Source organism: Phocoena sinus, chromosome 7, assembly GCF_008692025.1.
Source record: "Phocoena sinus isolate mPhoSin1 chromosome 7, mPhoSin1.pri, whole genome shotgun sequence".
Taxonomy (NCBI): Eukaryota; Metazoa; Chordata; class Mammalia; order Artiodactyla; family Phocoenidae; genus Phocoena; species Phocoena sinus.
In genome coordinates this window covers 47,974,565-47,998,749 of record NC_045769.1, presented here as the reverse complement: position 1 = coordinate 47,998,749, position 24,185 = coordinate 47,974,565, and the positions used below count along the sequence as shown (strand labels likewise).

Genomic DNA, 24,185 nt, shown 5'->3' with positions numbered 1-24,185 from the left:
AGTAAAAATAATGATCATTTCCTTACCATATATGGTCCTACTTTCTCACTTGATAGCCATGCTTCTCAAACTTTAATGTGCATATGAATCAACTAGGGATCTTGATAAAATGCAGATTCTAATTCAGGAAGTCTAGATGGCCTATAAAACCTTGCTATTTAAAGTGTGGTCCTCAGCCCATCAAAATACACAACATCTAACAGTTTGTTTAAAATGCAAAATCTCAGGGCTGAAAAAGAATCTTCATCTTGACAAGACTTCTATACAATTTATATCTCAAATATTAGAGTTGAGAAGCACTAGTCTATATGATATATGATCTGAAACCTTTAATAAATCAAATCAAAGACAAAAAGGGGGTGAGGAAGATTTTACAGAATAAAAAAGACTCAAGAAATATAACAACCAAATATAACATGTGGAACTTGGTATATGGTATCTCTAGTTAGGATGATACTAGAGAATTACAGTTAATTCTGTTAGTTGTGGTAGTGGAATGTGGGATAATATCAAAAGTCTACAATGTATACAACTGGAGTCTCCGAAGGAGCAGGGGGAGAAAAAATATGTGACAACATGATGGCCAAAATTTTCCCAATTTGATAGAAATCATAAAGACACAGATCCAAGAAACTAAACAAAATCCAAGCATAATAAACAAAAACCACACCAGAGCACATAACTAAATTGCTGGAAACCAGGCATAAAGTGAATAAAAGTAGCAACAGAAAGAAAAGACACAATACATACAGGGGAACAAAGATAAGACTGGCAGTAAAATTCTCATTAGAAACTATGCCACCCAGAAGACAACAGAATGATATCTTTAAATTATTGGGAAAAATTGAAAGAAGCTTAATCTAAAATTCTAGACTCAGCAAAAATATCCTTCCAAAATGTAGATGAAATAGAGACTTTTTGAAACCAACAAAAGCTAAATAAACGGTTTCACTGCAATGCCACTAACCCCTAACCTGGAACAGAATAAATGTAAAAGAAAATCTTCAGGCAGAAAAAAAACTGATGCCAGATGGAAATAGTGCATTTATGGATGAATAAAGAAGAAAATGTTTTAAATTTTTCAATCTTGTAAAGATAATTCATTGTTCATAGCAAAAACAATAATGTATTTTGACATTTATAACATAAGTAAAATATGTGGCAATAGATAAATATATATACACCCAAAAACAGAGCTTGAAATACATGAAGCAAAACTGACAGAACGAAAATGAAAAATAAACTCACAACTACAGTTGGAGATTTCAATGCTGCTCTCTTGGCAACTGGTGTGACAAATAGACAAAACAATCAGACAAAAAATATAGGAGACTTGAAAAATACCCTGTAATATTAATTGAAAAAGACCACATATTGGCCATAAAACAAGCCTCAACAAACTTACTGAGATAAAAAAAATACTGACATTATATGGAACATGATTTCTGATCAAAATGGAAATAACCATAGATCAGTAAGAGAAAGAAATCTGAATAATCTCCATGCATTAGGGAATGAAACAACATATTTCTAAAGGACCCATGGTTCAAAGAGAAAATTCCAAAGAAATTTTAAAATATTTTGAACTTAATTAAAATGAAAAATGCATATCAAAATTTCTAAGATACAACTCAAAAATACTGAGTTTGGCACTTTCTCACAAATTTGAACTTATACTTACCATATGACTTAAAATTCTATTCCTATGTATTTACCCTAAGAACTGAAGATGATACATAGATAGATAGATCCACTCAAAATTTGTGTGTGAAGAGATGACTAGTGCTGGTATGGATGTGTAGAAAAGGAAACCCTTGTGCAGTATTGGTGGGCTTGTAAATTGGTACAGCCAATGTGGAAACCAGTATGGGGTTCCTCAAAAATTAACAACAGATCTATCATATGATCCAGCAATTTCACTTCTGGGAATATATCCAAAGGAAATGAAAACACTAACTCAAAAAAATATCTGCACCCCTATGTTCATCTTAGCATTATTTACAATAGCCAAGACATGTAAAAAACCTAAGTGTCCACTGATGGATGAATGAATAAAGAAGTTGTAATATATATAAAGACAATGGAATATTATTCAACCATTAAAAAATGAGGAAATCCTACCATTTGCAACAACATGGATAGACCTTGAAGACATTAAGTGAAATAAGTCAGAAATACAAATGCTGTATGATCTGACTCACATATGGAATCTTAAAAACAAAACAAAACACCAAACTCATAGAAAAATAGATTCGATTTATGGTTACCGGAGGCTGGAGTGGATGGAGGGGGAGTTGAAGGAAGGTGGTCAAAAGGTACAAACTTCCAGTTATAAGTACTTACAAGATAAATAAGTACTAGGGATATAATGTACAACATGATGATTATAGTTAACACTGCTATATGATACATAGGGAAGTTTTTAAGAGAGTAGATCCTGAGTTCTTACCACAAGGAGGAAATTGTTTTTCCTTTCTTTTTATTATATCTATATGAGATAGTGGATGTTAATTAAACCTATTGTAATCATTTCACGACACATGTAAATCAAACCATCATGCTGTACACCTTAAACTTATACAGTGATGTATGTTGATTATTTCCCAATAAAACTGGGGAAAAATCTAATGTGAAGCACAAAATTTTTTAAAAATTGTATGTGAATGTTTGAAACCATTTTATATAAACTAATGTAATAAAAAGGAAACATTTAGAGATAATAACATATGCAAGAGCTATAAAATGAAAATTACAGATATTGCTGAAGGAAATTAAGTATGACCTAAATAAATGAAGAGATGAACCATCTTCAAGTTCCAGAAGACTCAAAGCTATAAGATATGAATTTTTCCAAAATTAAGCTACTGATTCTACAATATGCCAATGAAAATCTCAGGAGGATGCTTTTGTAGAAATTGACAAGTTGATTCTAAAAATTATATGGAAATGCAAAGAACGTAGTATAGCCAAAAATTTTTTGAAAAACAACAAAGTTGGAGACAAACTACCTGATTTCAATACTTACTGTAAATCTACAGTAATCGAGACAGTGCTAGCTAGTATTGGTGTTAGGTGTTTAGATGAATGGAACTGTAGAAAAGATCCACTCATATAAAACAATTGTGCAAGTTGAAATTGTGTTAAGTGATCCTAAAAATCAATTGGAAAAAAACGATTATTTTGTGACCTTTACAAACGTTTGTTAAAACATTAAAAACTCTCTGACTGTTGGTTTTAAATATATAGGGAATTTTTTTAAAGTGAAACTGATATTTATTCAACATATTATAATTTATAAATTCATTTTGGAAGAGGTAATGGAAAGAACATAACCACCAGATAACCTGTGAGCTGGATCCAGGCAATCTCGGAGTTCCCTCACCCCTTCCCTTGCCCACGGAATGTGCGTTCCACTTGCTTTCCCCATGCTGGAAGCTGCCCAAGGTCACAGCCTTGAGTTAGTAAGGTGGTGTTGAGGCCCTCTGGATGGTGTACATGACTGAGCCTAACTAAAGCCTCTATATATACTATTAAGATTCTGGAAGATGGGTGTGGAGATCTACTTGTATTATAGCCACCCAAGACAAGCCTCAGATGTAAGTTCTCTTGCTTATTAAACCTGCCACCTACCAATCTAGAGTGGTCTGCCTCCTTCTTCAGTCTCTCCCTACCCTCTGTTTATGGGGGCCCATTTCAGGTTCCCCAGGAAGCTCTCAAGGAGGTGTTTTCTTTATAAAATACACATGGCCCCCGACTTATCATTGGACTCAACTTTACAGTGGTACAAAAGCAATACACATTCAGTAGGAACTGTACTCCGTATTTTGAATTTTGATCTTTCCCCAGGCTAGTAACATGTGGTATGATACTCCCTCCTGATACCAGGCAGTGGCAGAGAGCCACAGCTCCCACTCAGCCACACAATCATGAGTGTAAACAATCAATACACTTACAACCATTCTGTTTTTCACTTTCAGTGCTGTATTCAATAAATTATATGAGATATTCAACACTTTATTATAAAATAGGCTTTGTGTTAGATGATTTCGCCCAATTGTAGGTTAATGTAAATGTTCTGAGCACATTTAAGGTAGGCTACGCTAAACTGTGATGCTCAGTAGGTTAGGTGTATTAGATGCATTTTTGACTTAACAATATTTTCAACTTATGATGGGATTATGCGGCTATAACACCATCATAAGTCAAGGAAGATCTGTACTAACAAGAGTAGTATGAACAGTGCTTCCTTCTACTTCTTGTCATATAATACAATACAGAGCAAGCATCTTTTCTGTGCCGTGAAAACTGTCATATTCCTGTCTATGTTTGGATTGGCTTCCACCATTTTATCTTTGTATTTTCTTTTTTTTTTCCAGGAGGCAGACTCCCTGGGAAGGGACAGGGCAGGAGCGGTGGCCTCTCCCACCACTCTCCCATGAGTCAAGAACCAGGGTGTGCTCTCAACAGAAAAGTTCATGTGTAATAGATGCTCCTGTTAGTTCTGTTCACTCTTTTAGAACCATCTCAGCTCCCATGAATATGGCCAAGGTTCTTCATTCATAAAGGTTATTAGTCAGGTCAAGGTTTTATGGTCATTGGTGAAGGAACAAGAACACTGGTCTTAGAGTTATAAGTTCTGGACTCAAGAGTCAGCTCGAGGGACTTCCTTAGTGGTCCAAAGGGTAAGACTCTGGGCTCCCAACGCAGGGGGCCCAGGTTCGATCCCTGATCAGGGAACTAGATCTCTCACGCATGCTGCAACTAAGAGGTCCGCATGCCACAACTAAGACCCAGCACAGCCTAAATAAATAAATAGCATTTAAAAAAAAAAAAGAGTCAGCTCTACCACTCTGTGACACTGGGCAAGACACTTAACTTCTCTGGGCCTCAGTTTACCCAATGATCATCTGTTTAATGGGCATAATAATACCTGGGCTACCTAATTAAAAGGATTAGTATGAGAAGCAAATGAAATTATGTATGTCTCAAAGCACTTTGTAAAACATGAGACTACATGATTTTTATTCCATATGGATTTGGAAAAGAACTCAAAAAGCATTCCTAGATTTTTTTTTCCAAAACAACAAAAAGGAAATGAGAAAACTGGGTTGGCTTCACTTTCAAAATGGAGGTACAGCTTGGCTTCCCGTTCCCACCCCCCACCTCCAACTTTTTATCTCTGTATTTTCAATGTCATAAAATATTTCCAAATGTTCCTATAATGTTGTTTTCTGACAGTGTCACTTTCTCTGGGACATCTTTTCATTACAACCACTTTCCTCATTTATGGTGATAAGTTTACCTTTACCAAGTTCCTCTGGCTGCCTATCTAGAGTCTCTCCAGTGGATCACTGTTAACATTCCCACAGTCAGCTTTTACTTCTATAATGTCATTTACGTTTAACTGGAATTTCATGTCAGACATTATCACCTTCTGTTTCTTTGCTCCACTTTCATCTTGATTAGCCAATTTCCTCCTTCAAATATCTATTTGTGTGTAAAATGTCACCTTGATTTACCAATGGGTTACAAAGAGGCTACACAACTTCACACTTTGCATGAATCAAATAACATGCACACTGACCAATCACCAACAGACTTTGAAAGAAGTGACATGATTAGTCACTTTATCATAATATGCATCTATTATTTATGTAGTAACTTGTGGACTGAAGAGGTAACAGTGAAATCTGTATTTTATGTACCTAATATACTACAGTAACTGAAATTTGAGCTGTGTTGTTGGGAAACTGGTATCATTTAACTAAACCATGGTAATTAAAGATCATGTACATTGGAATTATGTAAAACAAGAACTTCCTTATTGAAATAAGTGTTAAATTTCAATTATTTTGAATACTTCTGTGTGTCCACCTTGAATATAAAAAAATTTTTACTTACACTTACAAAGGTTTTTACTTTTGAAAGTGTTTTCACATGTATTAACTTACTCTTAGTGATTTTTCGCAAATCACAAAATTTAAAACTAGAAGGAAACCTCTACTGTATTAGTAAGATAGGTTTATTGTTTAGTAATAACCTCAAATTTTCAGTGGCTCAATACAATAAAAGTTTTATTTCTTACTTAGTTGCCAAATGTGAGACAGCAAAAGTAGTTCTGGTCCATGCAGTCATTCAGGGTCCCAGGATTATTCTATCATGTGACCTGCCCTGTACAGTGCCTTATAGTTGTCTCCATTCAGCAGACAGATAAAGAGACATTTGCCTGTGGGAATTTTTATGGGCCAGGACTGGAAATTATATACATCACTTATATCAGATTTCACTGGCCATAATTCAGTCACATGGGCACCTGTAAATGCAAAGGAAGCTGCCTGTCCAATAGGAAAAGGGAATGTATTTGTTAAACAACTATCCAGTTCATGTCCCAGGAATTTTCTAATCTGTATGTTTTAATTTAAATAAAAGGCTTTTGGAATCCAGGGAAATAAAGGTCAGACAGTGAGTGACAGTCAGCCTGGGACCGGAATTTACATGATCTGACAGCCATTTCAGTTCTCCTGCCTTTCTATCAAATGGCAACAATCTGCTCTCACATCTATTCTATTTTCATCATTGCTTATTTGCCCTTTAATTGAATTCATTTTAAATTCAAATACTAAAATGGATTGAAAGACAAAAAAATTAAGCTGTTGGTAAATTATACAACTGAAAATTACCTCAAAGTCAAGTTTATTAGGGGTTCAGATGAATACCAAGTAAACTATAAGTTCATAAACATATAAATTGTTTTAAACTATCTCCCTTAAATAAGACATGATAGATGAATTGTATTTAATTGTACGTGCAAAGATAACTCAGTCATGAAAAACTTAGCCCTCAGTGTTGACTCTTGTATGCCACTGCTACACATTTTCTTATTTCCTCCTGAACATCAGACTTTCTTAATTAAACAAATATATCTATACCTTGTGATTACAATTCAACAATTAAAACCTTGGAATTTAAAGAAGTATCATTTATTTTAGAGCATGAAGAGTTGTTCACCTTTCCAAATAACTAGAGAAAAGAGGTTCCCCACAGTTCACATGCTGTTTATGAAGGTAATATTGTATAATTCATCACTAGATAAAACATGACAGGCAAGTTCAAAGAAAGCAATGGCATTTTAACTTTTGAGCCTGATGAAGTACATGTAACAGCAGAACATTCTGCCTGTTAGTATTTCATGGTATTAGAGCATGAACTTTCTCTCACCTCAGGCCCAAGTTAACTTTACTATTAACAATGGCAGTATTATCCTTGAACTGTTTTATTTTATCTTCCCATAGCACCTAAATAAATCAATCTACCTTACATTTTGTTCTACTACTTCTGCTTAAATACTCATCATTATTTACCATTATTTTCTTTCCTTTCGCAATTTATTTTCCTATTCTTAGACCTCATAACACATGGTAGGCATGGTCTATGCTCTACTTAAGGAGGTTCTAGGTCCTTCTGTCACACTGAAAACTTGTCTTGTCCTCATTAAATAGATTTCTAACTCAATGAAGTTAAATGCTCATAATACAAAGACAAATTATCTACACTGTGCTCCAAATTTACCATATACACAAAGTGCCCTTATTCACAACTCACATCATCCAGAAAGGTAACTAAAGATGAAATAACCCTAATCTCCAGGAAGTTAGAATTTGATAGAAAAATCTCACCCTGAATCCACCCTCCTGTAGAATCTAACGAGGATTTTCAATGTAAAACCTCACGTTTCCTCATTATTTGCCATTATTTGGAGCCCAACCCAGTATAATATGTGGCTTTGTTTCACCAACACCTTACATATCAAAAAGGGCATAAATATCTGAAATGACCTTGAATTCTAGAGAAGTCCAGAAACATAAATTATAAGACAAAGACTATTTAGAAAACTTGGAAGTAATATCATGATTGTAAAAATACATTACATAGATAGGTTCAAGTTCAAATAATATTTTAGAGATAAGTAGGTATAATCATCAAAGGAAGAATTCTTTTGTACCAAAACCAGAACCAAAGAACAAAGACACCAGAATAAAATAGATTGGTCAATTTAACACTAATTGGTGTCTGTAGGATAAACTTAAGTAGCTTGGGCTTTGTTTGTTTGCTGTGTACAATTAAGACTACAAATGCATAATACTGTTTCCATGTATTGGAAGCAAACCAATCAGGATTAGAAAGTACTATACAGTTACCAAGCAAGGTAGCCTGGGACCCCAAACCTCTTCCCATAGTATACTGACATGATAGTAGTAGTATAATAAAGTAGATGCCCAAGCCTAATAATGGCATAAAATAAGTAGCTCTTTGAGGACTATCCAGGAAGTGGCACATATTGTTCCTAGGGCAGAAATGGTGGGAAACTTTGTGGAGACAAAAGAAGGAACAATGAAAGGGGTTAGATTTGTATTTGTAAAAGTGTGGAAACCCTGGCATGCTTATTTAGAACATCTCAGGGTTGCAGACCTCTCAGTGCTGCCACTGAGCCAGTAGCCAGCCAGTGTGAATAAATCAGTATTATCTGATTTCCTGTTGCTTCTCTTCCTCTACTCTTCTGCGTACTGGCACCTGTGCAAATTCTTAGACTAAGAATCAGAGGAGGTAACTCTCTGAGTACTTGGGAATAGGATTGGCTTTGTGGCAATCCTGACGGTCAACTAACTTTTCTCGTGTCTCTTATAGCTGCCAGAGAAAGGTGAGATTGCCTAGATTAAGAAAAGGAGGGCTTCCCTGGTGGCGCAGTGGTTGAGAGTCTGCCTGCCGATGCAGGGGACACGGGTTCGTGCCCCGGTCCGGGAAGATCCCACATGCCGCGGGGCGGCTAGGCCCGTGAGCCATGGCCGCTGAGCCTGTGCGTCCGGAGCCTGTGCGTCCGGAGCCTGTGCTCCACAACGGGAGAGGCCACAACAGTGAGAGGCCCACGTACAGCAAAAAACAAACAAAAAAAAAAAAAAAGAAAGAAAGAAAAGGAGATGGGGCAGTCAATAAAAGAGTATAAGGATAGGACACAAGTCATAATGACATTGAGTGTGAGCTAAGAACTAGAGTAGACACTGGGAGGAAGTAATGGTCAGCAGAAAGTTCATCAGGAAAACTGTACATTAGATAAAAACTGTAAATTAGTTTATCTCAAATATTATACATGATTATTATGCCTATTAATTATAGTCGGGAAAAAAATCGAATTTTCAGTGCCTGAATTAATAGTAAGTACATAGAGACCTGCTTTTTAACCAAGAATTTGTCCCCAAATAGCTAAGTTATCTTGAGAAAAACTGTGCAAATTAAGTCCTTCTGGATCTTAATTTTCTTATCTTGAAAAGAGGCATTTTTATTAGACTATCTCGTCTAACATGAACATTCTACAACTACACTAAAATTAAGTACATCAAATTTTCACCAGAAAAAGAAATTCAGGGTTAAGTTCACAAGTCCTCCATTTTTAGCCCCTGGCTTTGGATGACATTAGGCACTCTAATATCACAAACCATTACGACATTACATGCTGCTTTTTTTTGGTCTTCCTTTCCCATATTTCTTCCTTCTTAATTGTTTTCTTGCCAAGGTGTCCAACATCACATGATTTAACACCTGGCAGTCATTGAAGATTAATGTACTGGTCAGCATATGAATTGCTAGGTAGCCTATGAATCTTTTCTAAATCTGGTCTGAATCCAAGATTTTTGGAAATGGCAGAGGGCCAAAAGTCTAACATACTACAAGCTATGGAATACAAAAAAAGTTATCTTGTCTCAAAGATTAAAAGGAGAAAACCAATATATCTTGGATAGCAATTTCAGGAAGTTATATATATTCCTATATCAAATAATTATAAATGTTTACCTTTTTCCATGCACACAAACATACACACACACACACTCACATTCAAACTTACTCACAGGCTTCTGCCTACTCTATATTCTCTAGCAAATTCAAACACAATCTTCCCTCCAGAATCTTTTCAATCTAAGACAAAAAATATTACATGGAGGAAAAAGCCTGCTAAGGCAATTAACAAAGTAATTTGTAATCCGCATGCAACCTCTTATAGGTTCCTCAGAAATAAATCCATATGAATACATTCAGTAATTCTAGAAAACAACATCCATCCCACCCTTAATTTTCCTACCTTTTAATAATAAGGCTCTGAAGGTAAATGAAAAGTTTAAACCACAATTTAAAATAAAAAGACAAATAAATGAAATTGCAGGATCTAGTAGACCAATTTTCTATGCCTCTGATGTCAGGCACGATAATAGCTTCATTCCCCTGAAACCATACAGAAAGCATTTCTATTTAAGACATACATGAAAAAGGAATATAACGGGGCTTCCCTGGTGGCGCAGTGGTTGAGAGTCCGCCTGCTGATGCAGGGGACACGGGTTTGTGCCCCGGTCCGGGAAGATCCCACATGCCGCGGAGCGGCTAGGCCCGTGAGCCATGGCCACTGAGCCTGCGCGTCCGGAGCCTGTGCTCCGCAACGCGAGAGGCCCGCGTACCGCAAAAAAAAAAAAAAAAAGGTAGTGAGCCAGACATTGGCCTTCCAACAAAGACGATACTTTTCAAGCATAAAATAAATTCAACTGGACTTCTGCTACTAATGACAGAATAAGCTAAAACCAGACTCACACAGACTGTGTGTGTGTGTGTGTGTGTGTGTGTTTGTGTGTGCAAAAAATACAAAAACAGCTACCTGAAGATATTTTTATATTTGTCATACCCAATACAAGATGGCAAGGTTCTTGAAGGCACAGTATTAAATTATCTTCTTATACTCTGAATTAATTACTATAATGTTTACTATAGTTACTGTGCAATATATATTTGTTGATCTGAACACTCTGTGCTCAATAAATACAAGAGTGGTTAATTGTAACCAATTAGCAGAGCTACAGAAATGCCTTTTCCCTAGTCAGATCCTACACATTGACTATTCACAGGTTTTTTTCAAGAGGCACAGGTCTATAGGCATGGTCTGATACCTCACACTGGACAAAAGCATAGCAGGATTATATTTTTCAGTATTTTTCCTTCCACCACAAATATGGCAACACTTACTAATATGAAGTGCACTGTCCCCTTACAGTGTTCAGGATTCTTCCTGGCTAACCCTCCCAGATTTAAGGGGAAATAAGGAAAATGTTAATAGCATAGAAAAAAACCTGAAAATTATCCCAGAATCATCTCAACTCTTAAAACAACAAAATTCTGACAAATAGAAAAATTAAAGATTTACTTATCTTCTTCTTTATCTGAGGGGCCAAGCACAAGATAACAGGTCAGTCCTTAGAACAGCCTGACACACAACAGGAATGTTTTGAGGGCATTCTTTACAACATCAATGAGTATCATTGTCTGAGGTCTATGGTGCAAGTTCTCTTAGGTTTCAATATAAGAAATAACAAAAACTATCACGAAGCTGTCTTGAATCTCAAAAGAGATATTATACATTAAATTATTCAGCACACTCTCCAGCATATGAGGACTCTGTAACCGGCACTATCACTACAATTATTACTATATTCCTAAATAACTGGGACTTCCCTAGTGACGCAGTAGTTAAGAATCCTCCTGCCAGTGCAGGGGACAAGGGTTCCAGCCCTAGTCTGGGAAGATCCCACTTGCCGTAGAGCAACTAAGCCCGCGCGCCACAACTACTGAGCCTGCGTGCCTAGAGCCAGTGCTCTGCAACAAGAGAAGCCACTGCAATGAGAAGCCCACTCACTGCAATGAAGAGAGTAGCCCCCGCTCACAGCAACTAGAGAAAGCCTGTGCAGCAACAAAGATCCAACGCAGACAAAAATAAATTTATTTAAAAAAAAAAAACAAAATAACTGCTTCATTCATAGCTATAAACACATAACTCATATGATCTGTTCACAGCTAATAGAAAATGAAAAATCTAGTATTTAACCCAGACACTTACTGACTTCCTACTATGTCCCAGACTCCTCCTCTTTTTCCACAGAGTAATTTTACTAATATGTGGTCAATACCTTTTGATCACAAGACAGAAAATATTTCAAGTGATCTTGTAGCCACAGGATGATGAAGTTTAAAGCCTTTGGGGAACCACACCTCAATAGCAATAGTCACCCTTCATGGACATGGATCAGGGTTAACAAGTTTATGCTTTTTGTGTGACTGTTTTGTTTGTGTTTCCTGGTTTGTTGTTGTTCTTGTTTGGTGGATGGTTCTGTAGTTAGACTATCATGAGGTACGAGAAGCTTTAGTGAAGGCACAAAGGACTTGTACCCAAGAGTAGTCAACATACAGAGATTAACCAGTTCAGAGAGGTTAATATCTTCTTTTGGTTTGTTACTGTAAGATCAGCAAATTGCATAAAGGAGTGAACTGGGAAAGAAACTCCCCAGTCCCTACCACTAGTATCTAGAGTGTGAAAGATAAAAACAAAACTGTTGTGGTAATGAGCAAATAATGCCAAATTTAAAAAGCATGTGGTAATAAAAGTAATGAACAAATAAGGCGGAAGCAACCTGGGAACTAGCAGATGCAGTGTATGATATAGGAGGCCACTGGGGAGCAAATGTTGCCCCAAGAAAGAAAATGGCTTTAAGATCTTAGAGAGCAGGGACATAAAGGGTTTAATTTATTTCAATAAACATATATTAAAACTGTGGTAGATGATAAGAATACATCTATGGAGAAAAGAAGAAGACTATTTTTTGTTTATTGCTTTGCCATGTAGCAAAAAATCATTAATGAATATTTATGGTGAATCCCCTTTAATAAGCAGAGTGACAAATATAGAGAACAGAAAAGCCACGCCTGCCTGAACTACCACTGCTACTGCTGTCAAAACACACTGACCATATGTTATTAATAAAAATATCCTTTTTCCCTTGGATATACTGAATATAACATTCTGCATGTGGGTAAAATCACCAACTCATTCAAGACAATTCAGTTAACCTGGTTCTGGAAAGCATCTGAGGCTGTTAGAAATTGTGTCATTCATAAAACTTAACCGATCAGGTGTATGAAAAGATGCTCCAATCACCAATCATCAGGGTAATGCTAGTCAAAACCACAATGAAATATCACCTCACACCTGTTAGAATGACTATTATCAAAAAGACAACAGATAACAAGTATTGGCATGGATGTGGAGAGAAAGGAGCCGTGTACATTGTTGGAGGGAATGTAAATTGGTACAGCCACTATAGAAAACAGTATGGAGGTTCCCCCAAAAAATTAAAAATAGAATTACCATACAATCCAGCAATCTCACTTCTGAGATATATCCACAGCAAAAGAACTCAGTATCCGGAAGAGATTAATGCACTCCCATGTGCATTGCAGCATTATTCACAACACCCAAGATATATACGGAAACAACCTAAATGTTTCCATACACACTCTGGACTATATATATATATATATATATATACACACACACATACACAATGGAATATTATTTAGCCTTTAAAAAGAAGGAAATCCTTCCATTTGTGACAACATGGATGAACCTGGAGGACATTATGCTAAGTGAAATAAACTAGACACAGAAAGACAAATACTGCATGGTCTCACATATAAAGAATCTAAAAACGTTGAACTCATAAAAGCAGAAAGTAGAACGGTGGTTGCCAGGGGCTGGGGCAGTGGGGAAAATGGGAGAGATGTTGGGTGAAGGGTATAAATTTTAATTTATCCATGATTAATAAGTCACAGAGATCTAATGTACAACATGGTGACTACAGTTAGTAATACCGTACCATAGACTTGAAATTCGCTAAAAGAGTAGATCTTGTAGTCTCACCAAAAAAAAAAAAAAAAAAGTAATTATGCGAGTATGTGAGGTGATGGACATGTTAACTAACTTGACTGTGGTAATCATTTCACACAATGTATACCTATATCAAAACACCATGTTGTATATTTTAAATACATACAATTTTTATTTGTAAATTTTAACTAAATAAAACTTGAAAATGTTTTAAAAGAGGTATTCCTTTGAAATTGAAAGGTTTTAATATCAGAGTTATGATGTAGAATAACAGGATAAAAGTTAATCAAGAAACTCATAATACAGTTTTCCTTCTTTTTTATTTACAAGGAAGTATTATACTTCACCTTTGAATATATTATCACTACTATTAAAGGCCTTAGTATGGGGCTTCCCTGGTGGCACAGTGGTTGAGAGTCCGCCTGCCGATGCAGGGGACACGGGTTCGTGCCCCGGTCCGGGAAGATCCCACATGCCGCGGAGCGCCTGGGCCCGTGAGCCATGGCCGCTGAGCCTGAGCGTCCGGAGCCTGTGCTCCGCAACGGGAGAGGCCACAGCAGTGAGAGGCCCACATACCACAAAAAAAAAAAAGAAAAAGAAAAAAGAAAAAAGCCTTAGTATGAATTTTTAAAAGCAGTAACGCATCTTCTCATACTTTTATAATTGAGAATAGAAACAAATATTTTAGAAAAAGAACCTTACATATTTCTAGTAGTAATGCTATATAATTATCAACATACTTAGAAACTTGCAATCAGATTTTATTTAGAAATGTCTCTGTTATAGTTGCTAATGCTTAGATTCCCCCAGACTCCAGTTATGCTTCTATAGTGCTGTGGTTACAGAACAGAATATGTCTAAATTTAGGAAGCTCTTTTAAGGTAAAGAATCATTAACATTTTCAAGTGTCAAGTTGTTAACTTGCCGACTTTTATTTACAACTAACATTTGAATGGCAATTGGATATAGTAGGTACAGGAGATCTATATTTCTCATTGCAAACTCCCATTAATAATGTGAACTTGAACAGACCACTGTGCTTTCCTGGTCTTCAGTTTTCTTATTGGTAAAATGAGATGATTTGAACTGAATTCTAGGATCACTTCCAAGTAGAAAATGCTTTGAAATCAAAGAGCTACAGCTTAGAACGTTCTTCTCTAATTTGAAGGTGAAATAATGACACTAATTGAGACAAATTAAAAGTGAGACAATGACACTAATTGCAGGAGAAACAGGACCACAAGATATGGCCTGTTTATTGCTTTTACTGGGGACCAATTTAGCATATAATCTTTACTGCCAAAGACAGATACTGAATGGCAATCTGTCCAAGTTGCATTAATAGGTAATTTCTTGGGACAGTGAGTTTTCCCCAGTGATATCTCTGAAGTTTTTCTGCATGCCAAAATCTGAAATGACCTTGCTTTTTTCCCTCAAAAAGTAGCTGAAAAGTAGGAAGATCAAAGTTTAAATGTCTCTGCTGTTATCACCAGGGCCAAGTCAAACTCAGACCACCACAGACATTTATCTTCCACTTGTGGGGTCCAATTATAACTGTTTGAAAAATTAAATTCAAGAAGTGCAGAGTTAGGGGCTCCCCTGGTGGTGCAGTGGTTGAGAGTCCGCCTGCTGATGCAGGGGATATGGGTTCGTGCCCTGGTCCGGGAAGATCCCACATGCAGCAGAGAGGCTGGGCCCGTGAGCCATGGCCACTGAGCCTGCATGTCCGGAGCCTGTGCTCTGCAATTGGAGAGGCCACAACAGTGAGAGGCCTGCATACCGCAAAAAAAAAAAAAAAAAAAAAAAAAAGAAATGCATAGTCAGTATATATATTACTGTTCAGATTATGTCTAATTCTAAAAATAAATATTTATGTCTTATGGGTATGATTCATCTACTTTATGAGAAAAATCAGGTAAACTTGAAATATATCCATTTAGAATGATGAAATAAATGGTTTGTTAGCAGAAATTGCTCCTCAAATAAATATTCGACTTTTTAAATAATTCTTTGCACAATAGGATTCTGTAACTTTTTGTCATGTGAGAGGTGATGGCCAAGCACAAAGATGTGGGAGCCCTGAGGGTATATGTATGGAAGTCATTTCTACTAAGTTTCTCCACCCAAACAACCTGTGAGATGTAAAATCATTTTTCAATAAAATGTAGTTTGGAGCAGTGATTTTTAATTTATCCTTTCAGTGAAAACTGCTCTATAAAGACTTTTGTCCTTCTATTTTAATTCCTAACTATTTTGAATGTTGAATTAAAAAACACCATGATTTTGATAACGTAATTGAGATATAGTCACTATCATTTTCTCCAACTCTACTGCTATCATCATTCTTGGTGATTTTCATATATTCAATCTTGGTGATTTTCAATATATTTTCATATATTTCAATATTCATGCAGTTCCTTGACCTCTACTCTTTCAGTAACTTTGATCTCCACCCTTCTTAAGTCACACACTGCCCTAAACTGCATTCCTTTCACAATCTCAAGTTGAAACATTATTCTCGTTTATCACCACCCCCTATTACATGTTTCTCCATTCCCTCTGGTACCAGATTTTCAATATTTCTTCTACCCACTGGAAACTACAATCTTGATTTTTTTCACAGTTTACTGGCCCCATTATATTCTAACCCCTTTCCTTACACACCTCAGATTCTGCAGTCCATCTTCACAATCTCATCTTAACCATTTTGCCCATTGTGATTAAATTCAACCCCACGTTTTCTTTGCACCTATATTCACACGGGTACAAGTAGCTGGAGAAAAACACATAACCATGCTGACCGGTCTCACTTTAAATTCAAGAACATTAATCTCGATTAGGCCCTTTATTTTGCCCAAGCAATCATAGTATATTTTCCTACCTTATTAACTTTCCTTGTGAGTATTTCACAGCTTTTTCACTTTCCTCAAACCGTTAACACCTCCACCCTCAAATTATGACCTGGCTTCCATTTCATTGAGATATCTGAAGCAAACAGAATTCCCACAGGCTCCCATCACCGCACCTATGCCCATATTGCATCCCTGCCAAAATAGTCCACCTTCTCTCCAATCTTAGACTGACCTCTACACTTGTGCCCTAGATCCCATTATCCTCCACCTACCCACTTAACTTCTAGGAACACTCCTCTCTTTAAGGCATCATCCCCTTCATTTGCACACAAATATGCAGTAATATATTCCATCTTACAAATGACTTCTTGTTACCACATATGACCTTTACTCTGCTCACCTTTATAGCAAAACTCATCAAAAAATTTACTGTACTAACGCTTTTTCTTCTATTGAATGCCATCATTGAAACCAAGGCCTTAGTCACCACTACTTCACTTATGTGAGGACTTTCCTGACCACCCTATATGAAATCAAAATACAGCCCCCAACCCAGAAGCCCCAGCCCCCTCATGCATTTATTTTTCTTTATAGTACTTATCATCTGTTATATGACATACTTTTTTTTTCTATTTTGTCATTCCTCATTAAATACAGGCTCTGTGAGTATAAGAATATTTGTTTGTTTGCTTGTTTGTTCATTCACTTCTCTAACACCTAAACAACACCTGGTATATAGTAGTAACTCAATAAATATTTGTGGAACAAAGAGATCATTTTACATAATTGAAAATCAAAATCTGATCCAAAGAGTCTGTCATTACTAAAAAGCACAGAATCTCAAAGCATTAGAGCTAGAAAGAACTTTAGAAACTATCTACCAAAAATAAAATGTTTCCATTGTCTTCCACGGATACCCCCATAGGCAAAGGGAACATGAGTTAGGACCAGGGAAGTGTAAGGCCTCAGTTACCACTCTGCTACAAACACAAACAAAGCAGCCCTATTTTTTAATTTGTTTTCTCTTTTAGGCTTAGATATAATACTTTAATAAATTATTTTGAACAAAGATCTGAAACCAAAAAACTTGTACTATAGATCTGGTGTAAATCCCCATTCACAGACAAGGAGATTGAGTCCTGAAAAATGAAGTGAGTTAACCCAGGTCAAATTACGAGAGTTTGAGAAAACGAAGGCTGGAATTCAATGCTCCTCAATCTTTTACTTGAGCTCTCCCCACTCCAGGCCAAGGTTTCTCCATGCAGAGCTCTTCATTAGTGGCATAACTGAGTTCGATTTGCATTGCCTTTCCAAAAGGTCCAAATGTTACTTCAGATTTAAGTGATTACCATATTCTCGATTTCTTATAAAATTTTTGAAATTTCAAATTCAATAATTACTTTTTCAGCGTGCTGAAAATAATACACATATAGTCAAAGTTTTCATAACTTTTCGTAAAGAAAACTTATATTCCAATTGCTAAAGAAGTTCAGAGGGCTCAATTACAATTTGCTATATTTAAGTATCTCCCCAAATAGATGATATAATCTAAATTTTCTGCACAGTATTTCTCAATTTCTCTTCACTACACAGTCCATGGAGCTGAACTGGTTTGTGATCGGAACAAATGAGAAAGAAAATGTATGACCCATGTGCATTCTACTAAGCTAACACAAGCCATGTGTTTCTGTGCTAGGTTTAGATTATCCACTGATTTGATGCATCAACTGTCCCATTTCTTGTAAATGGGTTTTCTTCTGTTCAGTGTTTAGTAAGCCCCTTGTCAACAAGATAACTCCCTAGGCTGAATAAAAATCCCCTTAGACCCTGACAGCCTTGGAGGATTATTTGCTCACTAGTGATTTTTAGAGGCCTCTGACAACTTCATTTCGATATATTTTCCCAGAAGGTATATAACTAAATACCCTAAACACTCAAACATTTGCACTTTTAAAGTCTTGATGCTCAGAGAACAATGGGAATTCTACCAGGATTTTTGATGGCTATCTTGAAGATGGGATGGCTAATTTGTTTCTTCATTTATTACAAAGAAGATAAATTCAAGGCAGCAGTAATTCACTTGATCAAAAGAAGTTTTCAGCCCCAAAGGGCTGTTTGTGGTTCCTATGACTGGTCCTGTAAGGAAAAAAAAATAGACCGAGGGCAAGGAGTTGTCCCAGCATGGGCTCCATGTACCATCTACATTTCCAAGATTCTATTTCTTGGTAGTTGAATGTTGAAAACTAAATAATGGACCATGTCTATAGCTTGCAATCATAGTCCATAAAATATTATTTATAACACAATAGAACTTACTGCTTTCTTACTTTAAATAGTCAGTGATCTTTGTATACTCAAAAGTATTTGCTATATAAATTCAGTATACTCAGACCTTGAAATCTATCTCTGTCACCAATTAGCAGTATGACTTTGATCTTGGCCTCATAGGTATATGAAGATTAAATGGGATAATATATTCAAGGTACCCAGTACAATGAATGGCACATAATAGTCTGTCAACCAGTGTTAATTTCCTTCCTTCCTCCTTTCTCCCTTTTCAAGCACATACAACCTTATTACATATAATGCCATAATTTCAGTCACTCATTTATTTTTAAAAGTATTAAGTATATACTACGGATCAGTTTTTCTGCATTGCACTGGGCAACAGAGCTGTACAGAAACCCTGCAAAGCCCCTGTCTCATGGAATTTACACTTTGGTGAGAGATAACAGAACAGCAGTGTTTTACCTTAAATGGTAAAACAGTCAAGAAAGGCTTCTCTAGAGAGGTGAAACAAAAAGTCACGTGAAATTCTGGAAAGGATTTTTCAAAACAAAGAATGACTAATGCATAAACTGGAAGAGCACATGGGTGCGTTGGAACTTAACACTCAGTGGGGTAGTGTAGCCAAAACTCCTGATGGAAGACAGAGACTTAGATGATACTCTCTTTTTCATAAAATGATGCTGATAAAAGCTGCTTCCAAAACACTGGCTGACCCTATGGCTTCTGTGACACTGATCTTAGGAGGAAGAGGATGAGGATAGACTGTTGACTACTGATGAGTCAAGCCACCTACAGGTTGGGTGACGAACATACAATATCCTCAATGTGACAAAAAAGTAGCCCCAACCTGTTAATAAAATAATCTTAGGGATCAAGGAGCCAGAGAGAAACATTTGCAAACCACTCTACGTTAAAGGAAAAAACACATCGGAGAAAAAGACAAAAAAAAAAGTCTTTTAAAACCTTCTATTACCTCTCTCTCACTTGTTCACTTGCTTGCTCTGGGGAAGGTGTGTTACCATGTTGTGAGAAGCCCTTGTGGAAAGGCCACACGGTGAGGAATTAAGTCCTCCTGACAACAGCCATATGAGGGAGCCTTTTTGGGAGCAGATCCACCAACCCCAGCCAAGCCTTCAGAGACTGCAGCCCCTGCCACCATCTTGAATACAGCTTCGTGAAATGCCCCAAGCAAGAACCACCCAGCTAGGCTTTTCCAGGATCACTGATCCTAAGAAGTCATGACCAAAACTTCACCAGCCTTTCCAGCCATCACAGGACATCATCTTCTGCTAAAAATGTTTCCTCAAGGCTGTAAAAGCTCACACGTGAAGTGTGTTTATCATTTAGTGCAAAGGTCAGAAAAGGAAACTGCCGGTGCACAGGTGGGACAGTGAGCTCCTGGGAGAAAACAGTCTGGACTCTGGGGTAGGGGAAGATAACAGCACAATTTCTCCACTTCCAGAGTCACGTCTCTATCATGGAAACATAGTGCTGGCTGAATCAGAAACATTTCCATTCATCCTCAAAAATCTTCAATAGCCCAGATTAATGAGATTGACCTTCAGCATCCTAGATGACCTGCCTCAAGGCCCACTTCTAGCCTCACCTGACATCTCCTTCTTTCCCTCATGTTCGTTCCATCTGAACATGTCAAAGCCTGGCCCAAAAGGCTCAGTGATGAAAAGAAAGGTCAAGAACCACAGTCCCAGACACACAGGGGATCTTGAGAGTCTTGAGAGAAATGATCATGTTTATCAAATCAGGCATTTCTCCCCCATCAGTAAGTGTATTTCCCCCCTTGACTGCCTCCTTTAGAGGCTTCCAGTTTAGAAATACATACCCATGTCTTTCCACTTCTCACATCTATGTCACAGTTATAAGCTTTGTGAGAAAGTAACCTGAGCAAGTTACTCTGTCTCTCTGAGTTGTAAAGTTTCATCTGCAAAATGAGAGCGACTTTTAAATAGCTAAACAACTCTTTCTCTTCCATCTGATTGATAGTCACTCAAATTAAATACAACTTTCCTTGGAAGCTATGACTTATTGAGAGCCATGTGCCACAGGACACCTTCCTTTATCTTATTATAATTCTCTAAGGTAGCCTCATTATCTCCATTTTAAATATCCCGCTTTTAAATTGAGCCTCAGAGCCCACACAGCTACTAAACAACTGAGGTAGTGTTTGAATCCGCAACTTTATGTCCCTGTAACAGCCTCAGAATGGAGACACAGGTGTTCCGACTTCAGTGCCCCTCACAAGAAGACCTCCTAGTAACCAACCATAGACAAGACACCATTATGAAAATCTCAGAAGCGTCAGGGGGAAGCTGAAGCACTCCCATGGACCACGGAGACCAAGAAGAGCCGCACTGGAAGGGTAAGAGGAGCGGCTACACTTAGACCACATTGCAGATTCATAGGTCTGCCTAACTGCAGCGCATAGTCTCCAGTCCCACCCCTCTGGGACACACCTGGAAGCTGTGGAGCACATCCTGCCACCCTGGCAGGGAGCCAAGCCACCAGCCAGGCCCAGCTGTCGAGCATGGCTTCTGGCCCCATTTAACCAGGGGGCCTGAACAGTGCCCCTGAGCAGCCTGGGCGCCCCGCCTACAACCGCACCCAGCAGCAGTGCCCAGCACTGGGCCCCTGCCAGATGGCTGAACGCAGCCTGCAGCCTCGCTGGGATAGAGAACCCAGCTTGTGACCCCGCCCAATCCTGGAGCAAGGCCTGCGGCCGCACCTAACACTTAGGCCAGAACGAGGACCCAGCCTGCTGCGTGGGGAGCAGTCTCTAGCCTCACCCAGCTACAGAGTCACTACAGCGTCCCCGCTCACCAAAGGAGCACAGACAATGGCCCACCTGATTGCGAAGCCCCGCCTGTGGTTTTGCACAACTCTGGGAACCTTCTGCACATCCACTTCATCTCAGAGCACAGTTCTTGCGTCCGCCACCAACCAAGAAGCCGGCCCGTGACCCCGCCTGAACGCAGCGTCCCGCCATACGCGTCATCCAATCAAGGAGTACGTCTGACGCCTCGTCCAACCAGGAGTGAGCGCGGAGCCCCGAGCCCTGCCCAAAGGCAGAATCCAGCCCGTGGCCCCGCCCTGCAAGGGAACACGGCCTGCAACTTCTCCTGACATGTTCGCGGAGCCCATCTAGTGGCCCCAACCTGACCGGGGAGCCCACCCAGCAGCCCCACATACATACAGAGCCTTCCTCGCAAGCTTACCAGGGGCCCAGCCAGTGGTATCCCCTCACCTCAGAGCAAGGGCAGTGTCCTCACCCAACAAGAAACCGAATAGCAGGCCCCATCTGCCTCCAGATGCTACCAATTGACTCATCCAGTACCCTAAACTGAGCTGATTGTAGAAGGTCTGTCCTTGCTGAAGTGCACCTGTGAAGTCTGGAAGAAGCGACCACTTACTCAAATGCACAGATACCAAAGCAAGAATGCAAGCGTACAAGGATCGCAAAGAATCCGGTAATGCTCCAATAACTGACCCTAAAGAAATGGAGAACTATGAGGTCCCTCAAAAATTAAAAATAGAACTACCATATAATCGGGCAGTCCCACTTCTGAGTATGTATCTGAAAGAGATGAAATCACTATCTTGAACAGAAATCTGTACCCCATGTTCATTGCAGCATTGTTTACAGTAGCCAAGACATGGATACAGCTTAAGTGCTCATCCTTCATATAAATATAAATTCATATAAATATTCCATTATACATATATAATACATATATATTCCATTATATGCATATAATGGTATATTATTCAGCCATTAAAAAAAAAGCAGTAAATCCTGCCATTTACATGGCAAATGATCTTGGAGGACATAAGCTAAGTAAATAAAATAAGCCAGTCACAGAAGAATAAATAGTGAATGATCCTCACATTATGAGGAATCTAAAATTGTCACACTCATAAAAGCAGGTGGTTACCAGGGGCTGAGGGCAGGGAGAAATGGGAAAGTGTGAGTCAAAGGGTACGAAGTTTCAGTTATGCAGGGTGAATAAATTCTGGAAACCTACTGTACAACACAGGACCTATAGTTAACAATATTGAATTGTATACTTAAAATTTTTTCTAAGAAGGTAAATCTTAAGTGCTCTTATCACAAAAAAATAATAATTTTTAATAAAAGGGGATGAGGGGAGACCTCTGGAGGATGGATGAGTTCATGGCCTTGGTGATGGTTTCACAGGTGTATATCTGCAAACTCATCAAGTTGTACAGCCTGAAATTCAGGCTGTTTCCATCCTGGGCTCAATCATCTCAACAGGCAGCTTCCTTGGTTACCAAGACAGAGAACAGATAAACTGAGCGTCCTGAAGAAGTTCTTCAGTACTTTAGCCCAGCAATGACACACTTGACTTCCACTAATAGGCAGCTGGCCAGAATTTGTCGCATGGCATGACCCAACTGCTAGGGCCTAGCAGGTGTGATGGAGTACATGCTTGTTCAGTAAGTGTTACATGTTTCTGTGGTAGCAACTAACAAAATATTTGTTAGTTTGTCCACAATGTAAAATTGAACAATATTACAAAGGAAAATTAACCCAAAAAATCATGAGTTTTAATTCACTTCTTTTAGAGAAGGAGGGGTCAAGCAAAAAGAAACAATAGTATGTTATTTTCAGACATATGTAGTGAAATAAAGTTTTTAAAAATGCACAGAAGGTCACTCTCCCCGGGCTCTGTCCTGGTGGCGTAGGGGAGCATAGGGCTCTGCCCCATGATGTACAGTCCCTTTCCACAACGTTGGAGATGAAGCCGGGCCTTGAGTCTGCGCCTGCATATTCCTACAGCTTCTCAGAGTCCTGTGGACAATGACTGAGGAGACAAACCATGCAGGAAACAGCTCTCTAGAGCAGCATATCTGAATCTAGGTTGATCCGAAGTGAATGAAAAATTTGTTTTAATCAGTTTGGGTGTATTGCTGGATTAAAGCTCAAAAAAAAAAAAAAAAAATGCACAGAAATGCTGAACACTATCTTCAGGACGGTGTGGGTTCTCAAGAGAAAGTAATGGAACCAGAATTAAGAAAGACTACACAGAAGATTTCAACATTATCCATAATTTTATGAATTTTATGTTCAAGCTTCATACTGCATAGATGATACTAGTTACACTATTCTCCAATATTTTTGTATATTGAAATATTATGTAATTTTTTAAAGAATATATACATGTCTGTAATAGTTTTCTATGCTGTTCACAAACTTAATGGCTTAAAACAACATTTATTATCTCACAGTTTCCATGGGTCAGGAATCAAGGTATGGC

At 38.0% G+C, this 24,185-nt stretch overlaps 1 non-coding gene across 1 annotated transcript; it reads left to right on the top strand.

Annotated features, from left to right (window-relative positions):
• The first annotated feature begins 23,570 nt into the window (after positions 1-23,570).
• LOC116757198 lies at positions 23,571-23,762 on the top strand. The gene has a single exon (XR_004350854.1). It is a non-coding gene; the product is annotated as a small nucleolar RNA SNORA73 family (small nucleolar RNA).
• The last annotated feature ends 423 nt before the right edge of the window (positions 23,763-24,185 follow it).